Raw genomic sequence first — 12,262 nt, 5'->3', positions numbered from 1 at the left:
CCCCCCTCCCCCCAGCCCATACCATCCTACTTGAGCAATCTGATCCCTGTGGCCAATTGTTCGCTGACACACTGCTTACTTTGTTCTGCTATTAACACATTCTGATCTCTTGAGGCGCCACTATCAGCACCTTTGTTAGCCTTGATTAGCCTCATTTACATTCCCTTTTTCTTTCTGTCCGAGACATTTTCGTCATTTTCCACCTATTGCTGACCACTCTATCGAGGCCCAATCGGGCACGCCAACCCCGCCCCATCCACATTAGTCTGAATCTGACCCCATTTCCAGTTCTCCAGCTTTGACAAAGAGTCACCCAGGCCCGGAACAACCGCTGCCATCTCGCTCCACAGAGGCTGTCAGTCCTGCTGAGATTGTCCAGTATGTTCTGTTTTTGTTTCAGAATGAAGCATCCGCAGTAAGTTGCATTTGTCGTTCATTTAGACATGTTTGAGATGGTGAATAAGTATGTTTATCTGCATTTGTAAATGCATGAAATTCTGTTGTGGATGAACTAGCTCCGAATATCCAAAATAAGAAGGTCCTTTTCTTCTCATTGCCTGTCGAAAATTCAGTGCTTGTGACTTAATGTGGAATTTATTTTAGTGGCTCATGAGAGACTAAACCTCATAATCCTCGAACATACGAGATGGGTGAACAAAAGTACTTTGTGCAAACATTCCTCACACAACATGAGAAGCACTTGATGTTTCTACCCGGTATGGCCTCGGGGACCTTTCCCATGTTAGGGGAATGTGCTAACCACTACACTACAGAAACCGCTGGCGTTGCAGTAATCAATGGACTTGTGCAATGTTCAACCTCACTGTGTTGCTGCAGATTCTCATGGTTCGTCTGAGAGGCCATGTCACTTATTACAAGAAGACAGCCGTTTCTTTAAAACAGATGTCTCAACTTAGAAAACAATCAGGAATCGAAATTTACAGACCTGAAGATAAGTTATGTTTTGCTTGAAGTGGAAGTTAAACTGAGAAGGCAGGGCTTTCGAAAATAACCACAACCATACGGGTGCATGCATTTTGCTATTCCTCGTTGATGAAGACCAGTTACGAGATTGCGGCAATAGTCAGCAACAGACTAAACTGGAAGTACGAGAACTTTCTGCTCGGTTTCGAACTTTTCGCGTGTTAGGCGAATGTGATAACCACTACACTATAGAAACAGATGGAAATCAACGGACGTGTACAATGTGCAACCTCACTGTGTTGCTGCAGATTCGCATGGTGAGGCTGAGAGGCCAGGCCACTTATTACAAGACGACTGCTGTTTCTTTCAAAGCAGATGTTTCAACATATAAAACCACAAGATGTAGAAATTAGATCGAACTTAACATGATCTGCGTTAACTTCACAGGGACGTGACCCATCTAATCCACAGAGCCAAAGTGGAGAATTGAACTGACTGGAGAGCTGCATCTTAACGCTGACCTCCCGGACCTCGGCCTCCTGAAATGTTCCAAAGAAGCTCAACAAACACTCGAGGAACAGCAGCGCATCTTTCCACTGGGCTCAATACAGCTTGCACACTCATAGTGTGTGCAACAGTCTCACACTGTAAATGCTGCCCCCATTCTGTGTGTACTTCCATCGCAGATTTGGGTTTGAATCTTGTTTCCACTTCTTCTTTGTATCCGGGCGGTAGTTGTTGAGAGCTGGCACAGACACAGCGGCTAGAATGGCCTCATACTGTGGTGTAATTATTCTCTCATTCGATGCTCACCTCACTCTGTGGCCAGGGAACCCTAGGCCTTTTCTCATTTAATCTCTCCTGACTTGCACCCTGTCAGACCGCTTTCCTGTTGTTCTGTTTGCTCCCACCAGGATTTGGCTTGGTTAAAACGTCCGACATTTCTAACCTTCCCCGGTTTTAATGAAAGGTGATGGTGAAAGACGAGCTTTGTTGTCCTGTCGACAAATCCCGCCTGACTCGCTGAGTTGTTCCAGTATTTTCCGCAGATGTTAGATCGACTTTCGATGGCAATAACAGCGTGCTTCTGTTACGTTCCCGGGGCTCGTTGGTCTAGGGGTATGACATTCACTTACCTCTATTGACTAATTCCAGTTGATTCAGGCAGCTCTCTGTATGTTTCATTTTATTCAGTTCAACAACATCAGACTGTGTAATCTCTCTTCTACCTCCACCATCTGTTTATTTCCATCAAGTTATTTTAATTCCTTCCATTGGTATGTTTTACCCTCAGCATTGCCCCCCTCCCCCCAGCCCATACCATCCTACTTGAGCAACCCTGTCGCCAATTGTTCGCTGACACACTGCTTACTTTGTTCTGCTATTAACACATTCTGATCTCTTGAGGCGCCACTATCAGCACCTTTGTTAGCCTTGATTAGCCTCATTTACATTCCCTTTTTCTTTCTGTCCGAGACATTTTCGTCATTTTCCACCTATTGCTGACCACTCTATCGAGGCCCAATAGGGCACGCCAACCCCGCCCCATCCACATTAGTCTGAATCTGACCCCATTTCCAGTTCTCCAGCTTTGACAAAGAGTCACCCAGGCCCGGAACGACCGCTGCCATCTCGCTCCACAGAGGCTGTCAGTTCTGCTGAGATTGTCCTGTATGTTCTGTTTTTGTTTCAGAATGAAGCATCCGCAGTAAGTTGCATTTGTCGTTTATTTAGACATGTTTGAGATGGTGAATAAGTATGTTTATCTGCATTTGTAAATGCATGAAATTCTGTTGTGGATGAACTAGCTCCGAATATCCAAAATAGGAAGGTCCTTTTCTTCTCATTGCCTGTCGAAAATTCAGTGCTTGTGACTTAATGTGGAATTTATTTTAGTGGCTCATGAGAGACTAAACCTCATAATCCTCGAACATACGAGATGGGGGAACAAAAGTACTTTGTGCAAACATTCCTCACACAACATGAGAAGCACTTGATGTTTCTACCCGGTATGGCCCCGGGGACCTTTCGCATGTTAGGGGAATGTGCTAACCACTACACTACAGAAACCGCTGGCGGTGCAGTAATCAATGGACTTATGCAATGTTCAACCTCACTGTGTTGCTGCAGCTTCTCAAGGTTCGTCTGAGAGGCCATGTCACTTATGACAAGAAGACAGCCGTTTCTTTAAAACCGATGTCTCAACTTAGAAAACAATCAGGAATCGAAATTTACAGACCTGAAGATAAGTTATGTTTTGCTTGAAGTGGAAGTTAAATTGAGAAGGCAGGGCTTTCGAAAATAACCACAACCATACGGGTGCATGCATTTTGCTATTCCTCGGTGATGAAGACCAGTTATGCGATTGCGGCTGTAGTCAGCAACAGACTAACCTGGTAGTACGAGATGTTTCTGCCCGGTTTCGAACCGGGGACCTTTCGCGTGTGAGGCGAATGTGATAACCACTACACTACAGAAACAGCTGGCAATCCACGGACGTGTACAATGTGCAACCTCGCTGTGCTGCTGCAGATTCGGATGGTGAGGCTGAGAGGCTAGGCCACTTATTACAAGACGACTGCCTTTTCTCATTTAATCTCTCCTGACTTGCACCCTGTCAGAGCGCTTTCCTGTTGTTCTGTTTGCTCCCACCGGGATTTGACTTGGTTAAAACGTCCGACATTTCTAACCCGTCCCGGTTTTAATGAAAGGTGATGGTGAAAGACGAGCTTTGTTGTCCTGTCGACAAATCCCGCCTGACTCGCTGAGTTGTTCCAGTATCTTCCGCAGATGTTGGATCAACTTTCGATGGCTATAACAGCGTGCTTCTGTGCCAGTTCCGCGGCTCGTTGGTCTATGGGTATGATTCTCGCTTTGGGTGTCTCGATTGCGAAACTTGCGGGAGGTCCCGGGTTCAAATCCCGGACGAGCCCTTTGATAACGTTTTCTGTTGGTCAGGCGATATGTTTTCTTCATTTCTATGCGGCTCATTCGGCGGGATTCATTCACATTGGGTTTGCTTTGAGAAGCTGAGCTCACACAGCAGGGAACCAATAGGTTCGCGAGACAATCGCGACATTGTCTAAAAGCTTGTCTATGTGTGGACATTCACTTACCTCTATTGACTTATTCCAGTAGATTCAGGCAGCTCTCTGTATGTTTCATTTTATTCAGTTCAACAACAACAGACTGTGTAATCTCTCTTCTCCCTCCACCATCTGTTTATTTCCATCAAGTTATTTGCATTCCTTCCATTGGTATGTTTTACCCTCAGCATTGCCCCCCTCCCCCCAGCCCATACCATCCTACTTGAGCAATCTGATCCCTGTGGCCAATTGTTCGCTGACACACTGCTTACTTTGTTCTGCTATTAACACATTCTGATCTCTTGAGGCGCCACTATCAGCACCTTTGTTAGCCTTGATTAGCCTCATTTACATTCCCTTTTTCTTTCTGTCCGAGACTTTTTCGTCATTTTCCACCTATTGCTGACCACTCTATCGAGGCCCAATCGGGCACGCCAACCCCGCCCCATCCACATTAGTCTGAATCTGACCCCATTTCCAGTTCTCCAGCTTTGACAAAGAGTCACCCAGGCCCGGAACGACCGCTGCCATCTCGCTCCACAGAGGCTGTCAGTCCTGCTGAGATTGTCCAGTATGTTCTGTTTTTGTTTCAGAATGAAGCATCCGCAGTAAGTTGCATTTGTCGTTCATTTAGACATGTTTGAGATGGTGAATAAGTATGTTTATCTGCATTTGTAAATGCATGAAATTCTGTTGTGGATGAACTAGCTCCGAATATCCAAAATAAGAAGGTCCTTTTCTTCTCATTGCCTGTCGAAAATTCAGTGCTTGTGACTTAATGTGGAATTTATTTTAGTGGCTCATGAGAGACTAAACCTCATAATCCTCGAACATACGAGATGGGGGAACAAAAGTACTTTGTGCAAACATTCCTCACACAACATGAGAAGCACTTGATGTTTCTACCCGGTATGGCCTCGGGGACCTTTCGCATGTTAGGGGAATGTGCTAACCACTACACTACAGAAACCGCTGGCGGTGCAGTAATCAATGGACTTGTGCAGTGTTCAACCTCACTGTGTTGCTGCAGATTCTCATGGTTCGTCTGAGAGGCCATGTCACTTATTACAAGAAGACAGCCGTTTCTTTAAAACCGATGTCTCAACTTATAAAACAATCAGGAATCGAACTTTACAGACCTGAAGATAGGTTATGCTTGAAGTGGAAGTTAAATTGAGAAGGCAGGGCTTTCGAAAATAACCACAACCATACGGGTGCATGCATTTTGCTATTCCTCGTTGATGAAGACCAGTTACGAGATTGCGGCAATAGTCAGCAACAGACTAAACTGGAAGTACGAGAAGTTTCTGCTCGGTTTCGAACTTTTCGCGTGTTAGGCGAATGTGATAACCACTACACTACAGAAACAGCTGGCAATCAACGGACGTGTACAATGTGCAACCTCTCTGTGTTGCTGCAGATTCGCATGGTGAGGCTGAGAGGCCAGGCCACTTATTACAAGACGACTGCTGTTTCTTTCATAAACAGATGTTTCAACATATAAAACCACAAGATGTAGAAATTAGATCGAACTTAACATGATCTGCGTTAACTTCACAGGGACGTGACCCATCTAATCCACAGAGCCAAAGTGGAGAATTGAACTGACTGGAGAGCTGCATCTTAACGCTGACCTCCCGGACCTCGGCCTCCTGAAATGTTCCAAAGAAGCTCAACAAACACTCGAGGAACAGCAGCGCATCTTTCCACTGGGCTCAATACAGCTTGCACACTCATAGTGTGTGCAACAGTCTGACACTGTAAATGCTGCCCCACTCTGTGTGTACTTCCATCGCAGATTTGGGTTTGAATCTTGTTTCCACTTCTTCTTTGTATCCGGGCGGTAGTTGTTGAGAGCTGGCACAGACACAGCGGCTGGAATGGCCTCATACTGTGGTGTAATTATTCTCTCATTCGATGCTCACCTCACTCTGTGGCCAGGGAACCCTAGGCCTTTTCTCATTTAATCTCTCCTGACTTGCACCCTGTCAGAGCGCTTTCCTGTTGTTCTGTTTGCTCCCACCAGGATTTGACTTGGTTAAAACGTCCGACATTTCTAACCCGCCCCGGTTTAAATGAAAGGTGATGGTGAAAGACGAGCTTTGTTGTCCTGTCGACAAATCCCGCCTGACTCGCTGAGTTGTTCCAGTATTTTCCGCAGATGTTAGATCGACTTTCGATGGCAATAACAGCGTGCTTCTGTTACGTTCCCGGGGCTCGTTGGTCTAGGGGTATGACATTCACTTACCTCTATTGACTAATTCCAGTTGATTCAGGCAGCTCTCTGTATGTTTCATTTTATTCAGTTCAACAACATCAGACTGTGTAATCTCTCTTCTACCTCCACCATCTGTTTATTTCCATCAAGTTATTTTCATTCCTTTCATTGGTATGTTTTACCCTCAGCATTGCCCCCCAGCCCATACCATCCTACTTGAGCAACCCTGTCGCCAATTGTTCGCTGACACACTGCTTACTTTGTTCTGCTATTAACACATTCTGATCTCTTGAGGCGCCACTATCAGCACCTTTGTTAGCCTTGATTAGCCTCATTTACATTCCCTTTTTCTTTCTGTCCGAGACATTTTCGTCATTTTCTACCTATTGCTGACCACTCTATCGAGGCCCAATAGGGCACGCCAACCCCGCCCCATCCACATTAGTCTGAATCTGACCCCATTTCCAGTTCTCCAGCTTTGTCAAAGAGTCACCCAGGCCCGGAACGACCGCTGCCATCTCGCTCCACAGAGGCTGTCAGTCCTGCTGAGATTGTCCAGTATGTTCTGTTTTTGTTTCAGAATGAAGCATCCGCAGTAAGTTGCATTTGTCGTTTATTTAGACATGTTTGAGATGGTGAATAAGTATGTTTATCTGCATTTGTAAATGCATGAAATTCTGTTGTGGATGAACTAGCTCCGAATATCCAAAATAGGAAGGTCCTTTTCTTCTCATTGCCTGTCGAAAATTCAGTGCTTGTGACTTAATGTGGAATTTATTTTAGTGGCTCATGAGAGACTAAACCTCATAATCCTCGAACATACGAGATGGGGGAGCAAAAGTACTTTGTGCAAACATTCCTCACACAACATGAGAAGCACTTGATGTTTCTACCCGGTATGGCCCCGGGGACCTTTCGCATGTTAGGGGAATGTGCTAACCACTACACTACAGAAACCGCTGGCGGTGCAGTAATCAATGGACTTATGCAATGTTCAACCTCACTGTGTTGCTGCAGCTTCTCATGGTTCGTCTGAGAGGCCATGTCACTTATGACAAGAAGACAGCCGTTTCTTTAAAACCGATGTCTCAACTTAGAAAACAATCAGGAATCGAAATTTACAGACCTGAAGATAAGTTATGTTTTGCTTGAAGTGGAAGTTAAATTGAGAAGGCAGGGCTTTCGAAAATAACCACAACCATACGGGTGCATGCATTTTGCTATTTCTCGGTGATGAAGACCAGTTATGAGATTGCGGCTGTAGTCAGCAACAGACTAACCTGGTAGTACGAGATGTTTCTGCCCGGTTTCGAACCGGGGACCTTTCGCGTGTGAGGCGAATGTGATAACCACTACACTACAGAAACAGCTGGCAATCCACGGACGTGTACAATGTGCAACCTCACTGTGCTGCTGCAGATTCGCATGGTGAGGCTGAGAGGCTCGGCCACTTATTACAAGACGACTGCCTTTTCTCATTTAATCTCTCCTGACTTGCACCCTGTCAGAGCGCTTTCCTGTTGTTCTGTTTGCTCCCACCGGGATTTGACTTTGTTAAAACGTCCGACATTTCTAACCCGTCCCGGTTTTAATGAAAGGTGATGGTGAAAGACGAGCTTTGTTGTCCTGTCGACAAATCCCGCCTGACTCGCTGAGTTGTTCCAGTATCTTCCGCAGATGTTGGATCAACTTTCGATGGCTATAACAGCGTGCTTCTGTGCCAATTCCGCGGCTCGTTGGTCTAGGAGTATGATTCTCGCTTTGGGTGTCTCGAATGCGAAACTTGCGGGAGGTCCCGGGTTCAAATCCCGGGCGAGCCCTTTGATAACGTTTTCTGTTGGTCAGGCGATATGTTTACTTCATTTCTATGCGGCTCATTCGGCGGGATTCATTCACATTGGGTTTGCTTTGAGAAGCTGAGCTCATACAGCAGGGAACCAATAGGTTCGCGAGACAATCGCGACATTGTCTAAAAGCTTGTCTATGTGTGGACATTCACTTACCTCTATTGACTTATTCCAGTAGATTCAGGCAGCTCTCTGTATGTTTCATTTTATTCAGTTCAACAACATCAGACTGTGTAATCTCTCTTCTCCCTCCACCATCTGTTTATTGCCATCAAGTTATTTTCATTCCTTCCATTGGTATGTTTTACCCTCAGCATTGCCCCCCTCCCCCCAGCCCATACCATCCTACTTGAGCAATCTGATCCCTGTGGCCAATTGTTCGCTGACACACTGCTTACTTTGTTCTGCTATTAACACATTTTGATCTCTTGAGGCGCCACTATCAGCACCTTTGTTAGCCTTGATTAGCCTCATTTACATTCCCTTTTTCTTTCTGTCCGAGACATTTTCGTCATTTTCCACCTATTGCTGACCACTCTATCGAGGCCCAATCGGGCACGCCAACCCCGCCCCATCCACATTAGTCTGAATCTGACCCCATTTCCAGTTCTCCAGCTTTGACAAAGAGTCACCCAGGCCCGGAACGACCGCTGCCATCTCGCTCCACAGAGGCTGTCAGTCCTGCTGAGATTGTCCAGTATGTTCTGTTTTTGTTTCAGAATGAAGCATCCGCAGTAAGTTGCATTTGTCGTTCATTTAGACATGTTTGAGATGGTGAATAAGTATGTTTATCTGCATTTGTAAATGCATGAAATTCTGTTGTGGATGAACTAGCTCCGAATATCCAAAATAAGAAGGTCCTTTTCTTCTCATTGCCTGTCGAAAATTCAGTGCTTGTGACTTAATGTGGAATTTATTTTAGTGGCTCATGAGAGACTAAACCTCATAATCCTCGAACATACGAGATGGGGGAACAAAAGTACTTTGTGCAAACATTCCTCACACAACATGAGAAGCACTTGATGTTTCTACCCGGTATGGCCTCGGGGACCTTTCGCATGTTAGGGGAATGTGCTAACCACTACACTACAGAAACCGCTGGCGGTGCAGTAATCAATGGACTTGTGCAGTGTTCAACCTCACTGTGTTGCTGCAGATTCTCATGGTTCGTCTGAGAGGCCATGTCACTTATTACAAGAAGACAGCCGTTTCTTTAAAACCGATGTCTCAACTTATAAAACAATCAGGAATCGAACTTTACAGACCTGAAGATAAGTTATGCTTGAAGTGGAAGTTAAATTGAGAAGGCAGGGCTTTCGAAAATAACCACAACCATACGGGTGCATGCATTTTGCTATTCCTCGTTGATGAAGACCAGTTACGAGATTGCGGCAATAGTCAGCAACAGACTAAACTGGAAGTACGAGAAGTTTCTGCTCGGTTTCGAACTTTTCGCGTATTAGGCGAAAAGTTCACTACACTACACTACAGAAACAGCTGGCAATCAACGGACGTGTACAATGTGCAACCTCTCTGTGTTGCTGCAGATTCGCATGGTGAGGCTGAGAGGCTAGGCCACTTATTACAAGACGACTGCTGTTTCTTTCAAAAACAGATGTTTCAACATATAAAACCACAAGATATAGAAATTAGATCGAACTTAACATGATCTGCGTTAACTTCACAGGGACGTGACCCATCTAATCCACAGAGCCAAAGTGGAGAATTGAACTGACTGGAGAGCTGCATCTTAACGCTGACCTCCCGGACATCGGCCTCCTGAAATGTTCCAAAGAAGCTCAACAAACACTCGAGGAACAGCAGCGCATCTTTCCACTGGGCTCAATACAGCTTGCACACTCATAGTGTGTGCAACAGTCTCACACTGCAAATGCTGCTCCCATTCTGTGTGTACTTCCATCGCAGATTTGGGTTTGAATCTTGTTTCCACTTCTTCTTTGTATCCGGGCGGTAGTTGTTGAGAGCTGGCACAGACACAGCGGCTAGAATGGCCTCATACTGTGGTGTAATTATCCTCTCATTCGATGCTCACCTCACTCTGTGGCCAGGGAACCCTAGGCCTTTTCTCATTTAATCTCTCCTGACTTGCACCCTGTCAGAGCGCTTTCCTGTTGTTCTGTTTGCTCCCACCAGGATTTGACTTGGTTAAAACGTCCGACATTTCTAACCCGCCCCGGTTTAAATGAAAGGTGATGGTGAAATACGAGCTTTGTTGTCCTGTCGACAAATTCCGCCTGACTCGCTGAGTTGTTCCAGTATTTTCCGCAGATGTTAGATCGACTTTCGATGGCAATAACAGCGTGCTTCTGTTACGTTCCCGGGGCTCGTTAGTCTAGGGGTATGACATTCACTTACCTCTATTGACTAATTCCAGTTGATTCAGGCAGCTCTCTGTATGTTTCATTTTATTCAGTTCAACAACATCAGACTGTGTAATCTCTCTTCTACCTCCACCATCTGTTTATTTCCATCAAGTTATTTTCATTCCTTTCATTGGTATGTTTTACCCTCAGCATTGCCCCCCTCCCCCCAGCCCATACCATCCTACTTGAGCAACCCTGTCGCCAATTGTTCGCTGACACACTGCCTACTTTGTTCTGCTATTAACACATTCTGATCTCTTGAGGCGCCACTATCAGCACCTTTGTTAGCCTTGATTAGCCTCATTTACATTCCCTTTTTCTTTCTGTCCGAGACATTTTCGTCATTTTCCACCTATTGCTGACCACTCTATCGAGGCCCAATAGGGCACGCCAACCCCGCCCCATCCACATTAGTCTGAATCTGACCCCATTTCCAGTTCTCCAGCTTTGACAAAGAGTCACCCAGGCCCGGAACGACCGCTGCCATCTCGCTCCACAGAGGCTGTCAGTCCTGCTGAGATTGTCCAGTATGTTCTGTTTTTGTTTCAGAATGAAGCATCCGCAGTAAGTTACTTTTGTCGTTTATTTAGACATGTTTGAGATGGTGAATAAGTATGTTTATCTGCATTTGTAAATGCATGAAATTCTGTTGTGGATGAACTTGCTCCGAATATCCAAAATAGGAAGGTCCTTTCCTTCTCTTTGCCTGTCGATAATTCAGTGCTTGTGACTTAATGTGGAATTTATTTTAGTGGCTCATGAGAGACTAAACCTCATAATCCTCGAACATACGAGATGGGGGAACAAAAGTACTTTGTGCAAACATTCCTCACACAACATGAGAAGCACTTGATGTTTCTACCCGGTATGGCCCCGGGGACCTTTCGCATGTTAGGGGAATGTGCTAACCACTACACTACAGAAACCGCTGGCGGTGCAGTAATCAATGGACTTATGCAATGTTCAACCTCACTGTGTTGCTGCAGCGTCTCATGGTTCGTCTGAGAGGCCATGTCACTTATGACAAGAAGACAGCCGTTTCTTTAAAACCGATGTCTCAACTTAGAAAACAATCAGGAATCGAAATTTACAGACCTGAAGATAAGTTATGTTTTGCTTGAAGTGGAAGTTAAATTGAGAAGGCAGGGCTTTCGAAAATAACCACAACCATACGGGTGCATGCAGTTTGCTATTTTTCGGTGATGAAGACCAGTTATGAGATTGCGGCAAAAGTCAGCAACCGAACAACCTGGTAGCCCGAGATGTTTCTGCCCGGTTTCGAACCGGGGACCTTTCGCGTGTGAGGCGAATGTGATAACCACTACACTACAGAAACAGCTGGCAATCCACGAACGTGTACAATGTGCAACCTCACTGTGCTGCTGCAGATTCGCATGGTGAGGCTGAGAGGCTAGGCCACTTATTACAAGACGACTGCCTTTTCTCATTTAATCTCTCCTGACTTGCACCCTGTCAGAGCGCTTTCCTGTTGTTCTGTTTGCTCCCACCGGGATTTGACTTGGTTAAAACGTCCGACATTTCTAACCCGTCCCGGTTTTAATGAAAGGTGATGGTGAAAGACGAGCTTTGTTGTCCTGTCGACAAATCCCGCCTGACTCGCTGAGTTGTTCCAGTATCTTCCGCAGATGTTGGATCAACTTTCGATGGCTATAACAGCGTGCTTCTGTGCCAGTTCCGCGGCTCGTTGGTCTAGGAGTATGATTCGCGCTTTGGGTGTCTCGATTGCGAAACTTGCGGGAGGTCCCGGGTTCAAATCCCGGACGAGCCCTTTGATAACGTTTT

General features: G+C 45.6%; 3 non-coding genes across 3 annotated transcripts; all 3 read right to left on the bottom strand.

Moving 5' to 3' along the window:
* Positions 1-3,331: 3,331 nt before the first annotated feature.
* trnav-cac (transfer RNA valine (anticodon CAC)) lies at positions 3,332-3,404 on the bottom strand. The gene has a single exon. It is a non-coding gene; the product is annotated as a tRNA-Val (tRNA).
* Positions 3,405-7,522: 4,118 nt separating this feature from the next.
* trnav-cac (transfer RNA valine (anticodon CAC)) lies at positions 7,523-7,595 on the bottom strand. Its single transcript has one exon. It is a non-coding gene; the product is annotated as a tRNA-Val (tRNA).
* Positions 7,596-11,722: 4,127 nt separating this feature from the next.
* Positions 11,723-11,795, bottom strand: trnav-cac (transfer RNA valine (anticodon CAC)). Its single transcript has one exon. It is a non-coding gene; the product is annotated as a tRNA-Val (tRNA).
* Positions 11,796-12,262: the final 467 nt, after the last annotated feature.

This window comes from Scyliorhinus torazame, chromosome 5 (genome assembly GCF_047496885.1).
Source record: "Scyliorhinus torazame isolate Kashiwa2021f chromosome 5, sScyTor2.1, whole genome shotgun sequence".
In the NCBI taxonomy this organism is placed as follows: domain Eukaryota; kingdom Metazoa; phylum Chordata; class Chondrichthyes; order Carcharhiniformes; family Scyliorhinidae; genus Scyliorhinus; species Scyliorhinus torazame.
This window is presented reverse-complemented; position numbering and strand designations above follow the sequence as displayed.